This window comes from Thamnophis elegans, chromosome 10 (genome assembly GCF_009769535.1).
Source record: "Thamnophis elegans isolate rThaEle1 chromosome 10, rThaEle1.pri, whole genome shotgun sequence".
NCBI lineage: Eukaryota > Metazoa > Chordata > Lepidosauria > Squamata > Colubridae > Thamnophis > Thamnophis elegans.
Genome location: NC_045550.1, coordinates 10837853 through 10858153, shown reverse-complemented (window position 1 = coordinate 10858153; position 20301 = coordinate 10837853). Strand labels below are relative to the sequence as shown.

The window sequence follows — 20301 nt, the reverse complement described above, 5'->3', positions numbered from 1 at the left end:
TAACTTTTTTGTAATGTGGATTCTACTGCAGCGGAGCCAGAAAATGCATTGTTTTAAATTCTAGGAACTTGCTGGGTCATAACGATTGGAGTTGCTCTGAGCTCTGTTGCTCTGAGCCTCATAAAGGTTCTCACAGTATTCTTTATTTTTGTAAACTATAACTTAAGGAAAAGTTAGACTCCAAGCTAGTTTTAAGCCAGCATGTCCAGTGTGCAGATATGAAAGTTACAGTGATTCAATTTGGAGAACTACAGATTCCTACCATGTTGGGAATGGATTTCATTTAACAAGAAATATTTCAATTGCAAAATATGTAGCTTGTATTGAAATGGGTTCTAGTTCTTTCAGTTAAAATAGGGAAAACAAAGCTAAAACAATATTACAAACTGTTATTTTGTTATACTAGGTTAGAAAGACCAAATTGTATTCTCTATAATTAAGCAACTTCTTATATTTATATATTCAATACAAGAAAGTTATAGCTTTTGTACATAATAATAATTATTATTAATTAGATTTATATACCGCTTCATAGGGCTTTCAGCCCTCTCTAAGCGGTTTACAAATTTTTTGGCAAATTGAGTCAGCAACTTGCCCCCACAGTCTGGGTCCCCATTCTCATTTTGCTTACATTTATCTTTATGGTAAATTTGAGATATTATATTCATTTCATTACATCACATTGCATTGCTAGGCTAATATAATTCCCAACTTTGGACAGCTTACAATTAAAAAACCAATTCACAAAAAGAAAAATACAGTGGATCAGAACAAAATGCAAAATAAAAATTTATGCAAAAGAAAAGAAAAGCAGCCTCAACAATCTACAACAATTTCCATTGACAAGAATAGATACCCTCAGGCCTTCTGTGCCAAGTCTATGCCAAGAGTTTCTACTCTCTATTAGGGTCCAATAAAACTGCTGTTGTTTTTGTAATTGGGAAGGATATGGCAAGGACAGTACTTGGTTACAATGTGATCAATGCTCAATAATATTGATCAGCTTTGTGTGCAACCCTTTAATATGACTATCATTCAAGTTAATGTTCCAATCACTGATGCAGAAGAAGAGGAGGTTAATGACTTCTATAATCAGGTTCAATTCAAAATCAGCAGAATATGCAAGCAAGAGATACTATGTGTGATTGATACTGGAATACCAAATTTGGAAAGGAGAAAATATAGTTGGATTTTATGGTTTAGGATAGCAGTAGACTTATATACCGCTTCATAGGCCTTTCAGGCCTCTCTAAGCGGTTTACAGAGAGTCAGCATATTGCCCCCAACAATCTGGGTCCTCATTTTACCCACCTCGGAAGGATGGAAGGCTGAGTCAACCCTGAGCCGGTGAGATTTGAACCGCTGACCTGCTGATCTAGCAGTAGCCTGCAGTGCTGCATTTAACCACTGCGCCACCTTGGCTCATAGGAGAATGAAATGGCAGAGATAAGCAGGAGACCAGCTTATCAAATTCTGCCATTCTGATGATTTCTTCATAGCTAACACTTGTCTTCAAATAACAAAAATGATGCATTATAATGGACATCACCAGATGGATATACAGAAATCAAATTGACTATATTACTGTTAAAAGGAGGCGAAGGAGCACCATTATAGCATGAAAGACATGGCTAGGTGCTGACTGTGGAAGAAATCACAAACTGCTCGTGTGCAAACTCTAAATTAAGCTAAAGAAGAAGAAGAAGAAATCTAGTCGGTTTCCACACTATGACCTTGAACATCTACTCACCATTTTCAGGAAGAACACCAGCATACACTTTCAAGTGCTAAACTTCATTGGCAGAGAACCAGAGATATTAGGGAATGAACTTTAAAAAGGCCTTAAGGACGAATGTGAAAATAAATTAAGAAAGAGAAGAAAGCAAACTGGATGTCAGAACAAACTGAAAATTGCCAAGAAGAGAACTCAATATTTTAGAACTTGATAATGAACATATCAACGTGGTGGGTTGCTTTTGTCTTTTAGGATCAACCATTAACAACAAAGGAACAAGCAGTTGAGAAATACCCTGCAGATTAGCACTTGGTACAGGAGTCGTGAAACTCTTGGAGAAGATATACAAATATAATAATATGTCTTGACCTATAAAGATAAGAATTTTGCAAGTCATGGTGCTCCCTGTGACACTCTATGGAAGTGAAAGTTGAACTTTGAAGAAGCAGAATAGGAAGAGCGTTGGTGCTTTCAAATTTTTGGGTTGTAGAAGATTCCTGATAATCCGTTTTGAAATTAGGAATAGGTAATGTATAATAAAACCTTTGCTTGTGATTTTAGATTTTAAAACCTTTATTGTAGAAAATTCTGAGTCGTGTCAAAACCCAATATTCACATTTTCATTTGGGTGTTTCTCATTAATGCAAAAAATTGGCCCATTATTATTTTTCTAAAACTGATTTTTCAGTCTTATTCCCTGATGGATGATGTGTGTGTGTCTGTGTATTGGCGGGAGATATACAATGAACTGTTAGGAAATTGATAGCCTCACAAAATTGTTTACCATTATCTACTTCACAGGTGTCAAACTCGCCACGTCACACACTGCTGTCACGTGACATTCATGACATTTTCCCTTTGTGGGCCTCCATTTGACACCTGTGATTATTTCTACTTTCACTTACCCCACTAGCAGTATTTATTTAATTACTTCTTTAAAGAGGTGTTTTTCATAGCTGTTTCAAAACCAGATATGTATTTGTGATGGAAAAAGGACTCCTCTTTCTATCTTGTACCCTTCTATCTAGTCCACCTCTAATGTACATTATCCTCTAAATGTACTCAAATGCTCAGTTCAACCTGACAATTTTAAGAAAGATCAAAGAATTTTAATAAACAATGTTTTCAATGCTGTTGAAAACATTGTTGATTAAAATCATGTTGGTTGCTTCTGGCAGCAGCTGTGCAATATAATGGGTGAATAGTTAGACTATTTTACATTATTTTGCATTATTAGTAATGTTCATATCCTTGAATGAGTCCGTGAAACAGGACACAATGAATCATTGTTTGTCTTGAGAAGATTCAGCCATTTCAGCACACTTAATCTTTTTCTTCCTCGAATTTTAGATAAGCAAAGAGAATTAAAAGGCAGATGTCCAAGGTGAAATGACTTAGTCAAACAGAATAGCTTTCACTAAGGTACACATAAAAATGGTGGGCAGGCATTGCTTAGCCTACTTCCCCTCCCCCCCCCTGAAATTTCACAAATGGCATTAGACAAAAGCAAAAGAAGAAGGCCATATTAGATGGCAATATTGGAAGAAATGTACTATTTCCATGCACACTTGCTGTTCCGATTGCATATTTCTTTCTGATGACAAACAATATTAGATTTTAGTTATTTGCATCCCATCTTTATTATTTCTACAAATAACTCAAGGCAGTCAACATATTCAATACAATATCCTCCTCTTATTTTCTCCACAACATCAACCCTATGAGGTGAGTTAGACTGAGAGAGAGTGACTTATCACCCAGCTGATTTTTAAGGCTAAGGTGGCAACTCATGCTCTTCTACTTTCTAGTCTAATGGCTTAACCACTAAACCAAACTGATTTTCATTTTCCAAACTGGGACAGGAATTAGCAATAGCAATAGCAGTTAGACTTATATACCGCTTCATAGGGCTTTCAGCCCTCTCTAAGCGGTTTACAGAGTCAGCATATTGCCCCCACAGTCTGGGTCCTCATTTCACCCACCTCGGAAGGATGGAAGGCTGAGTCAACCTTGAGCCGGTGAGATTTGAACCGCTGAACTGCAGATAACAGTCAGCTGAAGTGGCCTGCAGTACTGCACTCTAACCACTGCGCCACCTCAATTAGGCAATCCAAAACAAGAGTTTCCAGATGCAAGTGAAACTTTCCATTGATTAGGGTTGAAACAATTCTCATTATGTATCCACTTTTTATCATGTCATTATGCTTGCTAGAATAGATTTGCAATAAGGCAAAGGTTCCCCTGCACATGCTTGCTAGTCGTTTTCTGGCTCTAGAGGCGGTGCTCCATTTCTAAGCTGAAGAGCCAGCACTATCCAAAGACGTCTCCGTGGTCATGTGGCCAGCATGATTCAACACCGAAGGCGCACAGAACTCTGTTACCTTCCCACCAAAGTGGTCCCTCTTTTTCTACTTCTGCTTTCGAACAGCTAGGTTGGTAGAAGCTGGGACAAGTAATGGGAGCTCACCCCTTTAGGGCTAGGGATGTGAAACGCTGAACTGCCAACCTTCTGATCAACAAGCTCAGCGTCTTAGCCACTGAGCCACAATGTAATACAAGCTCAGACTTTCCACCATTCCTGCATCAGTAATTCATGATTAGGAAAAATACATTGAAGTATTTCTTACTTTGATATTGCTGGCATTTTAAGGGCATGGTCAATTAGTCAATCCTCAGTTTTTGAAAAAGACTGCTCTAGAAGTTTTAATCTAAGAGGGATTAGATTAGATTAATCTAATCTAATCTTGCCTTTTCAGAAAAATGAACGAATGTAAGAAGATCAAACTATACAAGTGGCTAAAATAGACTCTGCTCATTGACATTTAAGACTCAGTATACCTATGCATCTCTTCTACCAAGAATCTCCAATTTCTCTAACTTTAATTTTTAAATTAAAATATTTAGATATTGCATACGATCGTAAGCATTCTCAGGCCAGAATGCAGTACACTTTACAAAAAATAAAACTAAGAAAGAAAATATAGTAAACAGCACTTGAAAACAATAGAGCAGCAATAAATGGGGTATAAGAGCATGTTTTTCAAGGCTGTTATAACTTTTAAGTTCTAAATGCAAAGGTAAAATAACCTTCAATTTGTACTGAAAAGGCTATTATGTTGATGCCAGCCTGGGTTTCCAGGAGAAGAGGATTCTAGAGCCAGAGTGTTGAGACAGAAAAGGCTCCCCCCCCCAACCATACTCAAAATCTCTAATACAATCTAGAGATTACGAGGCCAACCCTGAAGCTCCATTTCCAACAAGAAGCTATTGTTGACATAATAATCAAAATCTGCTGAGAGATGGACCAAAGGTTTTGAAGGACACCCCCCCCCCCCCCGCAAGAATTGCACAGGCCTCCCAAATTATATAACGTATTGCTTCCTGACGTTCAATAGATGGAGACTATTGGCCATTTTAAGCCAGTTTTAAACAATGTTTTATGATGAATGCACTTAGTTGGTTTATTGGGTTCTGTATTTTTAATAATTTGTAATTTGTAATTTAATAAGTTTATATGCCGCCCAATCCCGTAGGACTCCGGGCGGCTTACAAAAACAGATAAAAGATAAGAGTTAAAAATAGAAAAAAATAAAAAAGGGAAACAAATTTAAAAGCAATGCACCATGCACTCCATCTAGGTGGGGCTGGACCTCGTTCATGCAGTCAACAGCCCCAGGCCTGCCAGAATAGCCAGGTTTTAGTGGCTTTTCGGAAGGCCGAGAGAGTGGGAAGGATCCGGATGTCTACGGGTAGATCCTTCCACAGGGCCGGAGCAGCTACAGAGAAGGCCCTCCCCCGAGGGGTCGCCAGCCAGCATTGTTCGGTCGACGGCACCCGGAGAAGGCCCAACCTGTGAGATCTTATCGGCCGTTGGGAGGTATGTGGCAGGAGGCGGTCTCTCAGATATCCAGGTCCTAGGCCATGTAGGGCTTTAAAGGTGATGACCAGCACCTTGAAGCGCGTTCGGAGACCGATAGGAAGCCAGTGCAGCTCGCGGAGGATAGGTGTAACATGGGTGTATCTAGGTACACCCGATATCGCTCGCCTGGCTGCGTTCTGGACCAACTGTAGTCTCCGAACACTTTTCAGGGGCAGCCCCATGTAGAGCGCATTTGTTCTTAACTTAATCAGATATCACAGATACATTTTAGGTATGTGTGTGTTTCCCTTCCACCCAACAAAACATGTGGAAAGTTAATAATTGTAGAAATGTTAAATAATGATAAGGTCTTCTTCATAATAATTTTATTAAATGTTATTAAAAGTACACATAAAAAATTAACAAGAGGAAAGATAAAGAGGAAACAAATGGATGTGTAGAAAGGTATAAAGAAAAAGAAAACAAATATATATCCAAAGAATGATTTACAACTTCCTACAACAATGTAACACATGGAATTTTGGTTTAATACTATGATATAGTTTTCATTTTCCTTCAAAAAGATTTTTTTCCTATTTTAATGATCAGCAAAACAATGTGACCACCCCCATCTTCTGCAAAATGTCTACAAAGAGGACTTCTGGTTGTAGATAAATTTATTCTTTTCTCTGACAAGAGCCATTAATTTAGCCATCATTGCCAGTTATGTCATCTTTACTAACCATTCCTTTATTGTAGGTTTCTCAAAGTCTTTTTTAAATAACTTAAGGCAGCTAACATATCCAGCATGCCTTTCCTCCTTCTATTTTCTCCACAACAACAACCTTGTGAAGTGAGTTGGGTTGAGACAGAGCTACTGGCCCAAAGTCACCCAGTTGGCTTTCATTGGCTAAGGTGAGACTTGAACTCACAGTCTCCCAGACTCTTTCCAGTCTGGTATCTTAACCACTAGACCAAACGTCTTTCCATAGCTGAGCATACTAAAGTTATGATGCTGCTGTCATATCTAAAAATAAAACACCATCTGATATTATTATTGTACAATTGTATCACAGCGGCCAGTTGTTTCGCCGGATTTGGCATTGGTTACTAGTCGGGCCCCACCCAGGGGCCTAGGACGTCGTAACGTATTTTCGTAATATGCGTGCAGATCCAAGCAGTGCGGCTTTTTGCATTTGACTGATGGTGATTTTGTCAATTTTTAACTGTTTTAAATGTAATTCCAGTGCTTTTGGAATAGCACCCAGTGTGCCAATTACCACTGGAATTACCACTGCTGGTTTGTGCCATAGTCGTTGAATTTCGATTTTTAAGTCCTGGTATCTTGCGATTTTTTCATGTTCCTTCTCGGCGACCCTGCTATCACCTGGTATTGCGATGTCTATGATTGTGACCTTATTTTTCTCAACCAGTGTGATGTCTGGTGTATTATGCGCCAGTATTTTGTCGGTTTGTATACGGAAATCCCACAAGATCTTGACCATCTGATTTTCAGTGACTTTTTCAGGCTGATGTTCCCACCAGTTTGTTGCTGTTTTAATATTATAATTTTTGCACAAATTCCAATGGATCATTTGTGCTACTGAATTGTGCCGCAATTTATAATCAGTCTGCGTGATTTTTTTACAGCAGCTGAGTATGTGATCAACAGTTTCATCAGCTTCTTTGCAAAGTCTGCATTTGGCATCATCAGAGGATTTTTCAATTTTGGCCTTAATGGCATTTGTGCGGATAGCTTGTTCTTGCGCAGCCAGGATTAGTGACTCTGTTTCTTTCTTTAATGTACCTGTTTTTAACCATAACCAAGTTTGTTCACTGTCCACTTTATCTTTTATTTTTTCCAGAAATTGACCATGCAGTGCTTTGTTCTGCCAACTCTCCATTCTTGATTTTATCACATCTTTTCTGTATTCTTGTTTTGTCTGTTGGGCCTTCAGTAGATTTTTGTTCTTTACTTCGATTAATAGATGTTCTTGAGTGTCTTTTAAATAATCAGCCAGTGCATGTTTTTCTTCTTCAACTGTTTGCTTCACTTGTAATAATCCTCTGCCACCTGATTTTCGGGGCAGATATAGTCTATCAGTATCACCACGTGGATGTAAACTGTAGTGTATTGTCATTAGTTTCCTGGTTTTTCGGTCCAAAAGGTCCAAATCAGCTTGTGTCCAGTTAACTATGCCAGCTGGGTATCTTATAACTTGTATTGCCCAGGTATTTATGGCCTTGATTGTATTTCCACCATTCAATTTAGATTTTAAAATTTTCCTAACTCTGTTGGTGTACTCTCGCCTGACAATAGTTTTTACTTCTCCATGCTTGATGTTATCCAACTGCAGAATGCCTAAGTATTTGTAGGCTTCATTTTCTTTGCATTTAATTAGTTGGCCATTGGGCATTTCAATTCCCTCAGATGCAGTGATTTTGCCCCTTTTTATGGATACAGTGGCGCATTTTTCCATGCCAAACTGCATTGAAATATCGGTGCTGAATACTCGGACTGTATTTGTCAATGATTGGATTTCTATTTCTGACTTTCCATAGAGTTTCAAATCATCCATATATAGTAAATGCGAAATTTTTTCAGCTTTTTTGGCTGTTTGGTAGCCTAATTTCATTTTTTTTAAGATTACTGATAGTGGGATCATTGCGATGATGAAGAGAAGAGGTGAAAGTGAATCACCCTGGAAAATTCCTCGCTTGATATTAACCATTCCGTAGCTCTCATTCCCTACTGCTAACTCAGTTCTCCATTGTTTCATTGCCTTTTCAGTAAAGGATGTAATATTTTTGCTAATGCCAGTTGTTTCTAAGCATTTTATGATCCAACTATGTGGCAGTGAGTCAAATGCCTTTTTGTAATCAATCCAGACCATATTCAAGTTCGTTTTTCTGTTCTTACAATTTTCTAATATCATTTTATCAATTAGAAGCTGATCTTTTGTGCCCCTGCTCCTTCTTTTGTTGCCTTTTTGCTCTACTGGCAAGATGTTGTTTGTTTCCAAATAATCCATCATGTTATCTGCAATAATGCCTGTGAGTAATTTGAAGGTTGTTGGTAAGCATGTTATTGGTCTATAGTTTTCAGGTGTTGTTCCTTTAGTTGGATCTTTCTGAATCAAGTATGTTTTTCCAGTTGTCAACCATTCATCAATTTGGCCCTTTTGTAAAATTTCATTCAGTTGCCTGGCCAATATTGCATGTAAACTGGTCAGATATTTGAGCCAGAAACCATGTAATTGGTCCTTTCCAGGTGATGTCCAATTCTTTACCTTTTTAACTCGATTTTTGATCATCTCAGTTGTTATTTCTAATACTTGCATTTGTTTGTTGCCAATGCTTTTCTCAAAGTCATGTATCCACTTTGCTTCCTTGTTGTAGTCCTTTGCATTTTCCCACAATTCTTTCCAGAATTCAACTGTGGCCTGCTTTTCTGGTTTTTCACTTTTGGTGTCACCATTCACATTAAGACTTTGATAAAAACGCCGTTGGTCTGATCGAAATTGCTGATTTTGTTTATATTGGATGATTCGTGCCTCATATCTTTCAATTTTTCTAGCTGTTGCTGTTATCTGCTGTTTTACAATCTCTACAGCTTCATTGATGTTTCTTGTATCCAATCTATATCTTCTGATTAGCCGATCTATGATTTTGTTGTTTTTAAGCCGTTGCTCATGCATGTTCTTTAAGTTACTAGCATCTGCCCTTAATTTTTTGATTTTTTGTTCTAGACGGATTTTCCACTTTGGCTTTGATGCTTTTTCTGTTGTGTGACTAGGTACTTTAATTTTAATGCCTAGTTCGTTAGTGACTATTACAGCTGCGCTGTACATTAACTGGTTTGTTTCCAAGATGGATCCCGGTTCAATTGTTGAAAACACTGCATTAACCATTTTCATGATAGGGGCCAAAATTTTCTTAGGCACAGTTTTTAGTGATGGTAAACGTTGCCTTTCCTCATTAAGCAGAAAATGCTCCATGATCTTATCCTTCAATTCTTTTTGTTTTTGAGTTAGTTCATCAGTTGGTTCAGTGATAACTGGTTCTAGTGGTGGTGATGTTATTTCCTCCCTGAGAGCTTCTTCTGGGAGTTCTACTATAGTGTCTTTAGTTGTGTCTTGAATATCAGTTATTTCCGCTTGTGATATTGTTTTTTGGGTTTTGCAATTTGCCTGAATTTCCTCATGTTCAACTTCACTAAACACTTTATTCCGTATAATAAATCGCCTTTGATCTGCTAGTCGTTGTTCACTAACATTTGAATCTGGATATTGTTGTTTCCATAATTCATACATTCTCTTTAAATAGCCTCTTTTTTCTGGCTCTGAGTTGTAGTAACAGGCCATTATGGCACGGTTTTCATCTGCACTATATTTTTGTCGTTTTGTTGGCTGGTCCACTTGTAGCCCACTTGTTGACGGATGTCCAGGGACCCCAACATCCGCCGCGGCCCTTGTTAACCCGCGCGACGACCGATGCGGTATGGAATTCTTATTCGTTTTTTTCACCATATTGTATGGGTTGGCGGGGTTTTTTTTACGGGACCAGATGCCAACCTGATCCCAACCTTCCTCCTTTCTCATCCGGGCTTGGGACCGGCAACGGCGGAGTTGAGACAGAGCTACTGGCCCAAAGTCACCCAGTTGGCTTTCATTGGCTAAGGTGAGACTTGAACTCACAGTCTCCCAGACTCTTTCCAGTCTGGTATCTTAACCACTAGACCAAACGTCTTTCCATAGCTGAGCATACTAAAGTTATGATGCTGCTGTCATATCTAAAAATAAAACACCATCTGATATTATTATTATTATTATTATTATTATTATTATTATTATTATTATTATTAATTTGTCTTGTATGTCGCCCACTCCCGAAGGACTCCGGGCGGCTCACAATAGACAAGGGAAGGGGGAAGACTAGACAAAGACAACACTTTAAAAACAAAACTGCAACATTCACAATTTCCGCGGGGCTGGATGTTTCACAGGCCCCCCGGCCTGCTGGAGCAGCCAGGACTTGGTGGCTTTGCAGAAAGCCGGGAGGGTCGTAAGGGTCCAGATCTCGACAGGGAGATCATTTCAGAGGGCTGGAGCTGCAACAGAGAAGGCTCTCCCCCGGGGGGTCGCCAGCCGACATTGGCTGGCGGATGGAATCCGGAGGAGACCTAACCTGTGAGATCTGATCGGTCTATGGGAGGTAATCGGCAGGAGGCGGTCTCTCAGGTACCCAGTGCTTTATTCATTAACCCTAACCGGAAGGTTTCTGGTCTGAGTTGTGTATTAATTTCCAATTTTGTTTCAATTTAATTATTAATTTCAATCTGATATTGCTTAGCTACTTGTTTCCCTGAAAATAAGACTCTGACTTATTTTTTTGCCCCTCCCCCAAAAAAAGGCACCATGTCTTATTTTTGGGGTGGATTACATCCACTGGCTCCCCTCACTTGCGTCACCCAAGGCCTCCTTTTCGCTATCAAGAGGCTTTTGGAAACATCTTTGGCTGTCAAGGCTTTCCTGCAGCCGATAACAGAGCTCCGGGGCATACAATACTTTCTTAGAATGGTTGCATCCTGAGTAAAATTCTGAATTGAATGGGATGATAACAAAAAGGGGAAAAAAATGTTGGATATGCAAAACAAAGTTTGTCTAAAACTAAACAATGAGGAGAGGTGAGTGGGAGGGAGAGAAAGAAAAGGAGAGGAGGGAGGAAGAGAGAAAAGGAGAAGGTGAGAGGGTAGGAAGGAGAAGACAGAGGGTAAGGGTAGGGGAGAAGTAAGGGAAGGAAGAAGGGGAAGGAGAGGAGGAAGGAAGGAAGTAGAGAAGGAAGGGAGGGAGAAAAGAAAAGAAAGAGAAAATAAGGTGGTGTCATAGCAAGTGCGAAGGATGGTAAATGATACATTCCAAATTATATCTTATACCCTTTTAAATGGAATAATAATAATATAAAAATGGCAAAGAAAAAGAATAACTATGTGAATGTATACCTATAATTGCATGTTAGAAAATAGATGACAGTAAAAATATAAAGCACAATATAGGCAAATAATACCTGATCATAAGTAGCTAAGTATAAATAAATTAAGAAATGTATATAAAAATGGATAATGAGTAACGAGATTACAAAAGCAACCGGAACTGCTGTATGATATATGATGGAACTTATTGTTCCTATGTTGTTTTTAAGTTATGTGGTTATTTTTGTTAATGTGTTTATGTGTTCTGTTGATGTGCTTATGTGTATATAAAAAAAAAACTAAACAATGATATTTTATACGTAAAGATGGGAAATGATTTTCACTTGCTTCTAAGAGATATAATTGACAAGCAAGAGAAATTAAACTGGCATGACTTAAATAGCAATTGAAAAGAATGTTGTCGTCAGATCTTGATTGCATCTATATTTTAATTAATTAGACCAGAGCGCTATGCATCAAAGCTGGAGTCACTCCAGGGACTTTTTTTGAAGATTTGTCAAAGTTTCCATTCTAAAATCCTGTATTATAAAAGCAAACTAGACAGTTTTGAATCGTGAAAGTGAATGAATGAAATAAAAACCCTTTCTTTTTCTGTGGAACGAACTGGAAGTGTTTGCCATTTAATATACACCTCAGGGAAATGATTAACACTACAAATGGGTAATGGACTTCAGTGTTGTGTTAGAAAATTGAACATTGATGAAATGCATTTAAATGCAAATGTTCATAGAAACTTATTTTGGAATTTGCTTTCTGCACCAATATAGTAGTGGTGGTATGTCCCACAATGGCATAATTACTATCTTTTTTTATCCAAACTTTATATAAGCCTATGTAAAATAATAGACTACTCTTGGTGTGAAAAGCATGCCTTTGTCTTCATCATGCCCACATATTTTATGCACATATACACTTCCATCCCAAAGGCAGTGCTTTGTCCCACATACCTATAGCATAAATTTGCATAGCAATGGGAAAAAATGGACCCTACAGATCCCTTGCCCATGTTATGCAGTCAAGATCTTTATTTCACAGAGTTCTTTTTTCAATACCCAATTCAGTGGGCTCCCACACCCCAGAGGGCCTGTACAGCCTGCCTGGCCTTTTTAAGCCACCCAGACACCTGCAGACTTTTGCGTAATAGTTTTACTATCAGGAGTAAACTTCTCCAATTCTCCTTTTCCCTTGGGTTGCTTCCAGTTTCCTATTTGGATTAGAAAACCTATAACTCTCTTCACTTCCAGAACCTTTCTGCATCCATTCTTCTCCAAACTGGCATACCAACAATAGCAATAGCAGTTAGACTTATATACTGCTTCATAGAGCTTTCAGCCCTCTCTAAGAGGTTTACAGAGTCAGCATGTCGCCCCCACAGTCTGGGTCCTCATTTCACCCACTTCGGAAGGATGGAAGGCTGAGTCAACCTTGAGCCGGTGAGATTTGAACCGCTGAACTGCAGATAACAGTCAGCTGAAGTGGCCTGCAATACTGCACCTTAACCACTGCGCCACCAACACCACCACAACACCACTCAGCTGCTGCTGCTCCTCCTCCTTCGCCTCCTCTTCCTCATTTCCCTTCACTTTAGTGGTGCTGGATCTGAGTTATTTCCAGATATCATTAAACAGGATGTCAGTCTTGTTGCTCCTCAAAAATTCCATAAAATATTCAGTGATTTTTCTCATGACTGGCCACTGACCAAGTTGAAGGAAAAGTACTGAAGGCCCTTTTCTCCTTTGCTACTTGAATCACATTTCTTATTGTATTTTATAAAAGGTATCAAATTGTGTAAGCCTGTTTTCTGGGATTTAGTACCAAAATCAACTAACTGCTTCAATGAATATCTAGGCAAAGTTATTCTCCATGTTTGCTTGGGAGATTGGGAACACATACTTTCCTTATGTAATTGACTGATACAATTGACAGACCAATAAGTTAGTGACAACTTTTAGCTGTCGCATAGATCATTTTGAGGTCTGTGGGCCACATCGGCTGTCCTTGTCTGGCCCATGATGGTGACAGCAGGGGAGTAGCAGCAGCAAGAAGTTGGACAGTGGTGGGGTACAACGATGTTGGGGGGAGTGGTTGTGGGGGCTGAGCCAATGGCAGTGGCCCTTCACAACAGTCCCAATTTTTCATGACCCTTCCTTAATCAGCCTTCCTGGTCTGGTTGTCCTCTTTCATTCCCCTTCTCCCAACATTACAGACTTTTCAATAAAGCCATGACTTCATATAAAGTGTTCTGTATATGATAATTCGAGGTGTATCATTTCTGCCCTGAGGGCTATCTCTCCTGGATCTACCACATTAGATTGATTTCGTCTGGGGACTATTTGTTGGGGTTTTTAAGTTATCCACAGTATTCTCCTCTCATCCAAAGTTCAAAGGCATCAATACTTCTTCAACCTTTTGGTTTTCTTAAAAATCCAACTTTTTGTTTCTATAAAGTACACAGGGAAGCCCAGGTGCCTCACTACGCAATAAGATTATTATCATCATTCTCACTGTATGTAATAGATATTAAGACATTTTTGTGAAGAATAGAAAGGGAGAAGACAACCATCAGCAAGGTGATAGTCTGTTAGAGTGGCTATAAATGCACTGCTGGAGGAATTGAAAGACCAAGTGAGTGACAGATTGTCATGGAAAAATATGATTATTTATTATTAACTATGATTATTACATAGTTACACCTATCCTCCGCGAGCTGCACTGGTTACCGATCAGTCTCCGGATACGCTTCAAGGTGCTAGTCGTAACTTATAAAGCCCTTCATGGTATTGGATCTGGGTACTTGAGAGACCGCCTGCTGCCAATTACCTCCCACTGACCCATTAGATCTCACAGGGTTGGCCTCCTCCGGGTGCCATCTACCAGCCAATGCCACCTGGCTATTACCCGGGAGAGGGCCTTCTCTGTGGCAGCTCTGGCCCTCTGGAATGAACTCCGCGCAGGGATTCGGACCCTCACCTCTCTCCAGGCCTTCCGAAAAGCCGTCAAAACCTGGCTTTGCCAGCAGGCCTGGGGGTGATGCGTTCCCTCCCCTCTCGACATGTATGATTATGCGACTGTTGCCTATTTTTATTATTTGTATTTCGTTTTTATGTTCCCCTTTTCCCACGTTTGAATTGTTCACCGCTCTGAGTCCTCCCGGAGAAGGGCGGCATACAAATAATAAAATTCTATTCTATTCTATTCTATTAAGAGTCAATATTGATTTTATGTCACATAATTTACCAATTGTGGGGAAATTATTTGTCCCTTTCTTTTGTAAGTTTTTCTTTAATGAAAGTATATTATTAATAGATTGTCACCCAAAAGATTGTACAACAAGATTTAGTTCATAGGCTGCATTGGCTTCTGGGAGCAAGAGAAACTGGCATTTGTTTGTTAGGTTGAAACCAGATACTAATCCTGGATTATTCTCTTTGCAAATAAAGATAAATTAACATCAACACTAATCCTTCACTCCATATTGGCGTTGAGACATCTTTCAAAACCATTTTGCATTATAACATAAAGATGTGTATTTCAAAGAAAATCAAAAGTCAAAATCTTGCCAGGTGTGCTTGAGCCTTGAGATTGCTAAAGTAGCTTTTTGGATCCTGGCCATGTTTATAAGGTGGGTGTTCTGCAAGGGATAATGAGCATTGAGCTTAAATTTCTTTGAGAAGTGAATACCAAGATGAGCCTTTGCACTTAAACTTTTATCAGTATGAAAAATTAACTCTTTCTATCCTCTCATTAGTGACTCCACATGCAATGGTTGAAGTTCTAGCTATAGCAATAGCAATAGCAGTTAGACTTATATACCGCTTCATAGGGCTTTCAGCCCTATGAAAGCAGTTTACAGAGTCAGCCTATTGCCCCCAACAATCTGGGTGCTCATTTTACCCACCTCGGAAGGATGGAAGGATGAGTCAACCTTGAGCCGGTGAGATTTGAACAGCCGAACTGCAGAACTGCAGTCAGCTGAAGTAGCTGGCAGTGCTGCATTTAACCACTGCGCCACCTCGGCTATGCCTCTTAGTCTAACATTTAATGGCAGCAGATGCACTGTTTATTGATTCAAACCAAACAGTGGATAAGTCCTTTTTAAAGAATCTCCACAATAGTAATTGAAGGGAAACAGCTTTCATCCTTTTAAAAGCTAGGTGGATTAGCTAGTGCATGTCCTTATTGTATTTAAATGGAGGCAGCTACATTTGAATGTTTAACTCACCTCCATAAAAAAGAGCTGTACATTTGCTAGTGAATACGACAAATCAAAGTGTATTGCTGTGGATTGCTGTGGGTGACAAGCCCTTCTTTCTGAGGCAGAACGGCTACTCAGGAGTGGGTGAATTTTGAACAAATGGATCAGTGGTGGGTTTCAAAAATTGTTTCAACCTACTCTGTGGGTGTGGCCTCCTTTGTGGGAGTGTCTTGCTGCCCATGTGACTGGATGGGAGTGGCTTGCTGCCCATGTGACCGGATGGGGGTGGCTTGCCACCCATGTGACCAGATATGAAGATTCCGACGACACTTGTCAGAACCACCTTAAATTACCTCACACACAGCACTGGCATGCATAAGAATATGATGTAAACTTGTTTTTTAAAAGGCATCTTTGGTTTGCGGTAAAACAACTTCAACACACGCAATGTTCTGATTGCACCACAAACGCAGTAGTCATCCTTAGCTTTCACAGAGGCACTGAGTTTTATAAATATGAGCATGATAGTGTAGAATAATCATATCCAAGGATCAGTGGTGGGTTTCAAAAAAATTTGGAACCTCTTCTGTGGCCTGCTTTCCGGGTCCACTGATGGAACCTCTTCTAACCGGTTCAGTAGATTTGACGAACCGGTTCTACCGAATAGGTGCGAACTGGTAGGAACCCACCTCTGAAATGGATACAGCCAGTTGATGGCCTATTGATACCTCAAAGCCTCTCAGTCAGGATACCACCTAGGTTTAAATTGTCATTTCATCATACAGACCTTTACCATTTCTTCTTTAGTCTCATATTTCAACACAAGTTTGTACCTTTTAACAATAACATGTTCATTAGCACATAATTCTGTTTATAACACAGTGTTACTTTGTTCGTAACCATAAAGTGTTTATTTATATATCGGATTTCTACATTGCCTAGGAGGTGACTTTGGATGGTTTACAATAAAAATCCACTTTAAATCTTTCTAAAAACCATGAAAACTTCTTTTCATTTGATTTTAGAATCCTTTAAGAAAATTCTAGTACATCATGGTAAGTTAACAATTTATATTTACTTGTCATTTCTCATCTATAAAATGCTTCCTGGGCTGAAATCTACAAAGTAGTTATCAGGCAAAAACCTAAATTTGTATTTATTCCACATTCTTAAATATAGCCTGTCCAATAATGATTTTTAAACTACATTCATCTTAGCTTTATCATTCCATAGGTATCGATGCCATCCAAATCTATGGCCTCCTAGAATCAATAATCTTCTATTCCTTAACATCTTCCTTCCTTCATATTCCTTTGCATCTTGTTGCACCTTATATTTACCGTATTTTTGATCTATAAGATGCACTCCCCCCCAAATTGGGTGGAAATGTTTGTGTGTCTTATAGCGGGAATATTGCTGAAGCCCCGCTCATTTGTCATCCCCACCTTCCAGGACCTGCCTTCCAGCAATTTGTCTCCTTGCAGCAAGCAGTCTGGTCAGATTTAGCACAGTCTATTTAGCACGAGCAGCTGATTGGCGGTTGGATCAGCCTCCCAGAACACTGCTGATCAGCTGTTCCAGACTGCGTGGATTGTCGCCGTCCATTGCTGCCAATGCCTGTCGCTGCCTGTATGTGCCTCATTTTCAGCCTCCGTGCATCCTTTTTGGCTTCCGCGTGTTCCATTTTGGGCCTCCATGTGACCTATTTTTGGCCTTTGTGCATCCCATTTTTGGCCCCTGCGGGTCACTTTTTCAGCCTCTGTGTGTCCCATTTTTGGCCCCTTTTAGGTAGCAGCAATCAGCTGCGGCAGCGAACTAAATGAAACTGTGCTGAAGCTGACCAGGCTGTTTGCTGCAAGGAGGCAAACTGCTGGGAGGCAGAGGCATATTTTTTCTTCTTGTTTTCCTCCCCAAGAGCTAGGCGAGTCTTATGGTTCGGAGCGTCTTATAGTGCGAAAAATATGGTAACTCAAATTCTTCCGCCCTCCATACAAATTTAGATATATATTCTGACATTGTTTAAATGGTACATCAATTTTCAAAATAAATATTGTCTGGAACAAAAATAACGATGTACCGCATTTTTCGGAGTATAAGACACACCTTTTTCCCTCAAAAAAGAGGCTGGAAATCTGGGTATATACTGAATACAGTATTTTTTGCCTCCCAAAACCCCGCCCCTTCACCAAAATGGCCATGCACAGCCTTTAGGAGGCTTATAGAGTGCTCTTGGGAGCTGGGGAGGGCAGAAATGAGCAAAAAACGGCCCATTTTTTGCTCAATTTTGCTCTCCCCAACCTCCAGGAGCACTCTATAAGCTTCCTAAACGCTATACATGCCCTCTTTTTTTGACAAAAAACGTGAAAAATAGGCTATTTTTGCTCATTTTCCCCCCACCCACTCCCCAGGAGCATTCTACAAGGCTATGCCGTCCTTTTTTTAAAACAAAAAACGGGCCCATTTTTGAGAAAATAGGCCATTTTTTGCTCATTCCCCCCACCCCCGAGCACTCTAAAGACTATTAATGCTCTTTGGGGGGGGAATGGGCACATTTTCATTAAAAATGGGCCATTTTGGGGAGGTCCGCAGAGTGCAAAAACTTTTTTTTAATCTCCCTCTTCAAAATCTTGCTGTGTCTTATACTCCGGTGCGTCTTACACTCTGAAAAATACGGTACTTAAAACATTGACTTTAATCAGAGAAATTCTGCCAACATGGTAATTTGTCCCATTTTGGCATATCTTTTTAAAAAAATTTCATTCTACGTCTTCATGTAATTATTTTGAAATAACATGCTATTCTTATTTGTTACAATGATACCAAAGTATTTTCAAGATTAATATTGAAACTTGCTAATGCATCAAATTCAAACCTCATCTCCTGTCTCAAGTACTTTGTACGTGAAGTCCTTTTCAGTTTTTCAAATGGCCCTTCAAAAAAGATGAGGAATAAAAATATATTTCTTAGCATCAGGAATATCTCTCATTCCACACTTAAAATGTGAAGTGCCTTTGGAACAATTCTCTGCATGCTTACTTCTTAAGCATGTATTTTTCAGCAGATTAATCATGGGCCTGATATACATCATCCCAGAACTATAGACTTCATTTTACCTTCCTTTTAAAGCACAAGAACTTAGAAATCATTTTATGCTTCTTAAAAGACAGCAGGAATTATAGATTTGTAAAAAAAAAAAAATTGCCACCAAGTTCATTCTGTTCTAATAAATTAATGTTGCCAAGGATTTGATTATTCAGAATGCCCGTTTTTGCATTTATCTCAAATTATTTTTAATATGCCTAATTTCAGGCTTGCGGTCATTACAGTTAGCAGGAGCCCCTTAGAGCCGAGGTGGCGCAGTGGTTAGAGTGCAGCACTGCAGGCTACTTCAGCTGACTGCAGTTCTGCAGTTCGGCTGTTCAAATCTCACCGGCTCAAGGTTGACTCAGCCTTCCATCCTTTCGAGGTGGGTAAAATGAGGACCCGGATTGTTGGGGGCAATATGCTGACTCTGTAAACCGCTTAGAGAGAGCTGGAGTATTCTGTTATTGCAGTCCAGATGCTTCAGCAGGAAATGTCAAGTTGTACAAGTCTTTCATCGGTGTTTTGATGATACACTGTTTCTTCCCTCCTGCATCCACTTTTCCCAGGACATCTGGAACTGTGTTCTAAATCCCATAGACCAGTGCTTCTCAACCCTTTCTTCACCACAGATCATCCTTCCTTTAAATACCTTTTGTGGCCCACAGACACACACCCCCAAGATTTAAATTAAGATTTAAATCATTTCTTCAAACCTTTGTAGATTCCCTGAGATGACATCATGACCCCCATGAGTCCGCGGACCACAGGTTGAGAACCATTGCTATAGACCAGGTGTCAGCAAACTGTAGCTCTGGAGCCGCATGTGGCTCTTTCCTCCCTCTGCTGTGGCTCCGTCACCGGTCGGCACCACAATTTTGAGAGGAGCCTCCAGTGGGGGGGGGGCGGAGAAGCGCAGTGCGCCAGGCGAAGACTCTATGGCAAGGGAAGGGTTTTCCACTTGTCTCCCCAATTGATAGGGCTTTCGTTTATGTCAGGTAGAGGAAAAAGTACGCTGCGCTAGGAGAAGACTCTATGGTGGGGGAACTGAACTTCCGGTCAGGTCCAGAATTGAACAGGGGGCTTCCAGTTAGGATCTTTGTGGCTCCCAATGTTTTCTGTGGGAAACGGGTCCAAATGGCTCTTTGAGTGTTTAAGTTTGCCGACCCCTGCTATATACCATTGTTGCTGCACTTTCTATACTCCAGTTTCAGCCCACAAAGTACTTAAAGCATGTGTGTGTGTGTGTCTGTGTGTTACATATATATAATATCACAGCAGTTACAATATTGCTTATTTAGTTCTATTCTGTTGCAGCATCTCAGTAGCAATAAAGCACAGTTGGTGGGATATCAGGTACAGGGCGTCCTCGAATTATGATCACAATTGAGCCCCAAATTTTGGTTGTTAAGTGAGACATTTTTAAAGTGAGTTTTGCC

The 20301-nt window shown here is 39.7% G+C and overlaps 1 protein-coding gene across 1 annotated transcript in view; it reads left to right on the top strand.

Moving 5' to 3' along the window:
- The window catches only part of GRK5 (G protein-coupled receptor kinase 5), a 196016-nt gene that overhangs the window by 98070 nt on the left and 77645 nt on the right, over positions 1–20301 (top strand).